Here is an 8,338-nt window from a genome sequence, read left to right as displayed (position 1 = left end):
ACATCTCATTAACTCTGGTACCTACCCTCACCCATGTCCTCTTGGTGACCTTATAATTTTTTACTCTTACATAGCCTAACGCTCCATTTCTATGTCCCCCCAGGATGCATATCAGAGGTAGAGGCAGTCAGCTGTGTTTCCGAGCCCTTATTTGTTCTCATCTTGGAGCAGCAGCTGGCCAATATTTCACAATACCAAAAAGGAGTCTTCAGGGCTTCCAGTACCCTTAGGATTTGATTTCAAACAGATAATAAGTGCACAAAATCTTGTCCCCCAATTCTTGTCAACTTTCACTTCAGGCTCACCTCGACTTCTCTTCAAACCAAACTTTGCTTTTATGCTTTGGATTTTAATGCTGAAATTATTCCTGGGTTCCTCTGCAATTGAGAAGCAAAAATTATTGCCAATTGGTGTTGGGTTCAAATAGAAGTCAAGGCTGGGGGATGCAAGTTCATTCAAAGCAGAAAGCAATAAAATTACAGGCGCAGGAAATCAATAGAAAAACAGGAAATGCAGGAAACATTCAACAGGTCTGTCAGCAGTCGCAGGAGAAGAACACACAGTTAAAGTTTAGGGGGCAAACATTTCACCAAAAATTAAGGGTCCACACCCAATGCTGTCCAAAGATAATCCAAAGACACTGAGGCGGCATGGTGGCACAGTAGTTGGCATTGAAGCCTCAGAGCACCAGGGACCTGGGTTCAATTCCGGCCTCCGGTCTACGTGGAGTTTACACATTTCTCTCGTGTCTGTATGGGTTTCCTCTGAGTTCTCCGATTTCCTCCCACAGTTCAAAAATGTGAGTGTTAGGTTGATTGGCCATGCTAAATTGACCCTTAATATCAGGGGGATTAGTAGGTTAAATATGTGTGTTAACAGGGATAGGGGCCTGGGTGGGATTGCTGTCAGTACAGGCTCGATGGGCTGATTGGCCTCCTTCTGTACTGTAGGGGTTCTATGACACTGTCCAGCTTGTTAAGCTCTTTCTCGTGGTCAGCTTCCATCCTCCATAAACTTTAGCACATCTAAACCTTACTGCTTGTATCATAACTCACACAAAGTCCCATTTCCCCATCAGCCCTGTACCCACTGCCCGAGAGTGGCTTGGGGACCAGCACAGCATCAATTTCTGATTTCAGGCTCGGCCTGCCTCACTGCTCCCTTTAAATTCTTCCACAACTGTCTGTGCCTTTCCAAGTCTGAACTTTTACATATCTCTGATTTTAATTTCTTAATTTAAACTTTTTTTTTACTCTAAAAGCTAAAAAACCCATGAACGGACAGGCAAGTCCAAATGCATTCCTTGCTTGCTCCAAAAACCAAATTCATAATTTAATTGAATCCAATTCATATTCCCCACAAAAGAGACAAACAAAATCCAGGCTGACAAGATAAGGCGTTGTACCCCACCTTGGGCTTGATCTGACCCTTGATCTTATCCAAGAAATTTGTGTCCCAACTGTCTGGGATCCCTGCTGTAAAACCCTGTACATCGCTGCCTCTCTCTCCTCCCTTAAGACACTCTAACTGTTTCCTAGAATCATTGAATCTGTGGCACAGAGACAGGCCCTTCAGCCCAAACTGGTCCATATCAACTATTTGCCTGCATTTGGTCCATATCCCTCTAAATGTTTGCTATCCTTGTATCTGTCCAAATGCCTTTTGAACATTACCAATCTCCCTGCCTCAACCACTTCCTTCGTCAGCTCATACCACATACGTACCACCTCTATGTAAGAAAAATTGCTCCTCAGGTTCCCATTAATTCTTTCCTCTCCTAACTTAAACCTATGCCCTTTAGTTCTCAATTCCCCAACCCTGGGAAAAAGACTGAGTGCATTCACTTTATCCATGCCTCTCATGATCGTATACGCCTTTTTAACCCATAATAGTTGGCTTGACCAAGCTCTGGGTCAGCCCAGTCCTAATATCACCTGATATGGTTCATTGTAAAACATTGTAAAACATGAGGAATAATCGTAGGAGGGATTACTATTTAAAGGGCAAAAAGCTGCAGCATGCTACGGTGCAGAGGGACCTGGGGGTCCTTGTGCATGAGTCGCAAAAACCCAGTCTGCAGGTGCAGCAGGTGATCAAGAAGGTGAATGGGATGCTGTCCTTTATAGCGAGGGGGATAGAATATAAAAGCAGGGAGCTCTTGCTGAAACTGTACAGGGCATTGGTGAGGCCGCAACTGGAGTACTGTCTGCAGTTTTGGTCACCGCACTTGCGCGAGGATATTTTGGCCTTGGAGGGAGTGCAGAGGAGGTTCACTAGGCTGATACCGGAGATGAGGGGGTTGGAATATGAAGAGAGACTAAATAGACTGGGTCTGTACTCATTGGAGTTTAGAAGGTTGAGGGGGGATCTTATAGAGACGTATAAGATAATGAAAGGGATGGATAGGGTAGAGGTAGAGAGATTCTTCCCGCTCAGAAAGGATAGCAGGACTAGAGGACACAGCCTCAAGATAAGGTGGGGGGGAGCAGTTTAGAACGGAGTTGAGGAGGAACTTCTTCACTCAAAGGGTGGTGAATCTCTGGAATTCTCTGCCCATTGAAGCAGTGGAGGCTACCTCGCTAAGTATATTTAAGACACGGGTAGATAGGTTTCTGACAGACAAGGGAATTAAGGGTTATGGGGAGAAAGCGGGAAAGTGGAACTGAGCCACTTCAGATCAGCCATGATCTTATTGAATGGCGGGGCAGGCTCGAAGGGCCAGATGGCCTACTCCTGCTCCTACTTCTTGTGTTCTTATGTTCTTACTGTTTGATAACTTTGCTCTGAGGTGCATTGGGACATTTTGCTAAATGTGGAATACATGGAGTTGGGGGTAGGATGTTAGCGTGGATAGAGGATTGGTTGTCAAATAGGAGGCAGAGAGTGGGGGTCAACGGGTGCTATTCAGATTGGCGGTTGGTGACTAGTGGAGTGCCCCAGGGGTCGGTGCTGGGGCCTCAGCTTTTTACCATTTATATAGATGATCTGGAGGAGGGAACCGAGTGTAGGGTGTCGAAATTTGCTGATGACACCAAGATTGGTGGAACGGCAAAGTGTGCGGAGGGTGTGGAGAGTCTGCAGAAGGATCTAGATAGGCTGGGCGAATGGGCCAGGAAATGGCAAATGGAATTTAATGTTGGCAAGTGTGAGGTGGTCCACTTTGGTAGGAAGAATGGTAGGAAGGACTATTACTTACGGGGCGAAAAACTGTAGCAGGCGACAGTGCAGAGGGACCTTGGGGTCCTTGTGCATGAGTCGCAAAAACCCAGCTTGCAGGTGCAGCAGGTGGTCAGGAAGGCGAATGGGATGCTGGCCTTCATAGCGAGGGGGATTGAATATAAAAGTAGGGAGGTCTTGCTGCAGCTGTATAGGGCATCGGTGAGGCCGCAGCTGGAGTACTGTGTGCAGTTTTGGGCGCCGCACCTGCGCAAAGATATTTTGGCCTTGGAGGGAGTGCAGAGGAGGTTTACTAGGCTGATACCGGAGTTGAGGGGGTTGAGCTATGAGGAGAGGCTGAATAAACTGGGCTTGTACTCGTTAGAGTTTAGAAGAATGAGGGGAGATCTCATTGAGATGTATAAGATGATGAATGGGATGGATAGGATAGAGGTGGAGAGACTCTTCCCGCTCAAAAAAGACAGTAGGACTAGGGGGCACAGCCTCAAGATAAAGGGGGGGCGGTTTAGAACGGAGTTGAGGAGGAACTTCTTCACTCAAAGGGTGGTGAATCTCTGGAATTCTCTGCCCGTTGAAGTGGTGGAGGCTACCTCGCTAAATATTTTTAAGATGCGGGTTGATGGGTTTTTGATAAGAGAGGGGATTAAGGGTTATGGGGAGAAAGCGGGAAAGTGGAACTGAGCCACGACAGATCAGCCATGATCTTATTGAATGGCGGGGCAGGCTCGAAGGGCTAGATGGCCTACTCCTGCTCCTATTTCTTATGTTCTTAAATATATGTTGTTGCTCTAAGCAGCGAGTTGTTTGAGCTGCCACGCCGCCCTATCATCACATTATGCAAATTGCACCAAGCATGTCTACAGTTTTACATTCATTCATCCTAGCTGGATGGCAGAGTGTGGCCCTCCTTGCTGAAATAGCTCGCCAACTGTTATGGCTCCTGGTTCCCATAAACTCAAAATAACTACACTTTCTCGAAGCTCTCCATGTGGCCGGTGGCCTGATACCCTATTATTCGCCACTTGACAGCGGTGCGGCGTAAATGTGGCACCCTGGATGCTTTATATTTGCCTAATAATTAGTTCCTAACTCTTTATGAGTATCATAACTCAAACCTTCACTGTCCCAGTACAAAGATGAGGAAATACCTCTTGGGCAAAGCAGTAGAAGGACTGCTGCTATCCATGGAAGAATATCCCAGAAAAGTCATTACTGACAAAAGAATAAAAATGTTTGCTCTTTTCTGACATACCAAGCAATGGGTTTGTGGAATCCTACAATGGGGAGACAGCGGCGTAGAAATATTGTTACTGGACTACTAATCCCCAGACCCAGGCTAATACTTTGGGGATGCAGATTCAACTCCCACCATAGCATTTATTGGAATTTAAATTCAATTAAAAAAATCTGGAACATTGAGGTAGTCCTAGTAATGGTGGCCATGACAGTTATTATCATCTGGTTCACTCATGTCCTTTAGGGAAGGTAATCTGCTGTCTTTACCTGGTCTGACATGTGACTCCAGACCACAGCAATGTGATTGGCTCTTAACTGCCCCCTGTAATGGCCCAACATGTCAGTCAGTTGATCGCCTGGCCAGTGATGCCCACATCCAGGTTGTCATTGATTCTCTTTCTATCTGTTTATGTCTAATATGAAATCTAGCAACCAAAGCAATGGACTAGGCTCCTGTAATCTGATAAAACAATCCAGGCTCATCCACCAAAAAGCATAGCTGGCATTATTCCAAATCATTTTAGAACCTGCAGCCCACTGCCACATGATCCAAGCTTTGTGCTGCTGTGGATAATGATGAAGCTTGTGAATGGAATGTGATGAAAGGTTATTGAATAATAAACACAACAGATATTCAGAAGCATTAATACGACAAAGGCAGTTGGAAACAGTGTTGATATCTTCATTGTATTCATTCATAGAATCATAGAGGTTTATAGCATGGAAACAGGCTCTTTGGCCCAACTTGTCCGTGCCACCCTTTTTTTAACTGTTAAGCTATTCCCAATTGCCCGCATTTGGCCCATGCTTCTATACCCATCTTATCCATGTAACTGCCTAAATGCTTTTTAAAAGACAAAATTGTACCCGCCTCTACCACTACCTCTGGCTGCTCCTTCCAGATACTCATCACCTTCTGTATAAAAAAATTGCTCCTCTGGACCATTTTATATCTCTCCCCTCTCACTTTAAACCTATGCCCTCTAGTTTTAGACTCCTGTACCTTTGGGAAAAGATGTTGACTATCTACCTTCTCTATGCCCCTCATTATTCTATTGATCTCGTTAAGATCATCCCCTCCTACATTCCAGGGAAGAAATCCCAGTCTATCCAGCCTCTCCTTATAACTCAAACCATCAAGTCCTGGTAGCATCCTAGTAAATCTTTTCTGCACTCTTTCTAGTTTAATAATGTCTTTTCTATAATAGGGTGACCAGAGTTGTACACAGTATTCCAAGTGTGACCTTACCAATGTCTTGTACAACTTCAACAAGACATCCCAACTCCTGCATACAATGTTCTGATCAATGAAACCAAGCATACTGAATGCCTTCTTCACCATCCTGCCCACTTGTGACTCCACTTTCAAGGAGCTATGAACATGTACCCCTAGGTCTCTTTGTTCTATAACTCTCCCTAACCCCCACCATTAACTGAGTAAGTTCTGCCCTGGTTTGATCTACCAAAATGCATCACCTCGCATTTATCTAAATTAAACTCCATCCACCATTCATTCGCCCACTGGCCCAATTGACCAAGATCCTATTGCAATCCTAGATAATCTTCTTCACTGTCTACTATGCCACCAATCTTGGTGTCATCTGCAAACTTACTAACCATGCCTCCTAAACTCTCATCCAACAAAAGGAAAAAGGAAGTGGACCAAAGAAAAACTGTGGATGCTGGAAATCTGGTTGATTAGCATCCCTTAAACTTAAACCTTATTTATTAGTGTCACAAGTAGGCTTACATTAACACTACAATGAAGTTACTGTCAAAATTACTAGTTGCCACATACCTCTGCCTGTTTGGGTACACTGAAGGAGGATTTAGTATGGCCAATATACCCAACCAACCACACCTTTTGGACTGTGGGAGGAAACTGGAGCACCCGGAGGAAACCCACACAAACACAGGGAGATTGTGCAGACTCCACATGGACGGTTATCCACACCGGGAATTGAACCTGGGTCCCTAGCACTGTGAGGCAGCAGTGCTAACCTCCGTGCCACCATGCTGTCCTCCACCACTGGCACACTGTGGCAGTAGTGTGCACCATCTACAATACACAACATTGCTCCTTCCACAAAACCTTTCAAACCCTCAACCACTCCTGCCTAGAAGGACAAGGGCAGTGGGCGCACAGGAAGACCATTGTCTGCAAGTGCCCTCCAAGTCGTGCACTTTCCTGACTTGGAAATATCCCTGCTGTGTCATTATTGCAGGGACAACTTGGACATATATTGCGTTTTTAGATTGTCATGCTCAAAATCATGGAATCCAGTTAATAGCATTGTGAGAACACATTCATACCACTGCCTTAACAAAAGACCACAGCTCACGTACACTACAATGATCTTGATTTGATTTGATTTGATTTATTATTGTCACGTGTGTTAGTAAACAGTGAAAAGTATTGTTCACAATGCAAATATAATTCATAAGATATTGCTTGCAGGCTGTAAATCGTGAAAATTTCTACTTCAGAAAGATGAATTTGCAGAAGATCTAGGATAAGAAACCAATTAAGGAGAATAAAAATGAAAGAAGCTGATATTCAGTGAAATGTGTTAATGAATGAAATTGTCTGGAAAACTCTAAATATTAGAATAAATGGAAATTCTTTAGTGCTCCCTGGATCTGTGGTGGCATCGCCTCAATTTTCCAGATGTAATGATGCACTTTCACAGATTTCATTAGAAACGCAAAAAAAAATTATGGATAAGAAAAATTGTACAGGGCAGCAGCTGGCACGGCTGCTCTAGTTTCCAACATATCTACTGCCTAAAGGAGGACTCCATCCCCTGGGGTGATTCCCCACTCTCAGTTCTAATTGCCCTTCAAGGCAGGTAACCCTCTTCTGCTCTTAAAGAGCCAATCACCACACCAGTTATATAAATAATGTGGACATAGGTACAAACTGAATTATATTAAATTTGTAACAATACCAAATTTGGAGACATCTTACTTCCACTGAAGTTCACAGAACAATAAGTCAAGCATTTTGAAAACTCATTTCTGAGTCTCACTGTCACTTTTAAAATTGCTAGGTAATAGAAAATGAAACTATTGAAGCTACAGAGTTCATGCAGCTCCATTCCCACAAGTATTTAAAGTTTATTTATTAGTCACAAGTAAGGCTTGAAGTTACTGTGGAATTCCCCTAGTCGCTACAGTCTGGCATCTGTTCAGGTCAATGCACATAACCAGCACATCTTTCAGAATGTGGGAAAAAACCGGAGCACTTGGAGGAAACCCATGCAGACATGGGAAGAACGTGCAAACTCCACATAGACAGTGACCCAAGCCATGCATCAAACTTGGCGCTGTGAAACAGAGTGCTAACCACAGTGCTACCGTGTCGCCCTATGGAGCACAATGGAATCACTCTGACAACCCAAAGTATGATAAAGGAGCAGCACTCTGAAATTCGTGATTCCAAATAAATTGGACTTTAACGTGGTGTTGTGACACTTCTTACTGAATCCAAGATATAATCAAGGTGCCTAAGACTGCTTGATATAATCTAGCAGTCTTAGGCACACATACAACTGTAGAATTTTTTTAAATAGAATCCCTATTGTGCAGAATGAGGCCATTCAACCCATCGAATCATAATTCCTAAGCCCTATTTTGTACATTCCTTTGAGTGTTAATGGTCATAAATTTTGTTCCTTTGAAGATTGTATGCTTGACTAGCTACAAAAAGCCTACAGTGTCCTGGACCTTCCTGGAATTAATACTTAAACTTTATTATTGTTAGTGTCACAAATAAGCTTACATTAACACTGCAATGAGATTACTGTGCAAAGCTCCGAGTCTCCACACTCAACAAATGCACCCAACCACCACATCTCTCACAGTGTGGGAGGAAACTAGAGCACCGTCATGCAGACATAGAGAGACTGTGCAGACTCTGCACAAT

The sequence above is a fragment of the Carcharhinus amblyrhynchos genome, chromosome 16 (assembly GCF_965287045.1).
Source record: "Carcharhinus amblyrhynchos chromosome 16, sCarAmb.v2.hapA, whole genome shotgun sequence".
Lineage (NCBI taxonomy): Eukaryota > Metazoa > Chordata > Chondrichthyes > Carcharhiniformes > Carcharhinidae > Carcharhinus > Carcharhinus amblyrhynchos.
The sequence above is the reverse complement of the archived record's forward strand: the minus strand, read 5'-3'. Positions refer to the sequence as shown.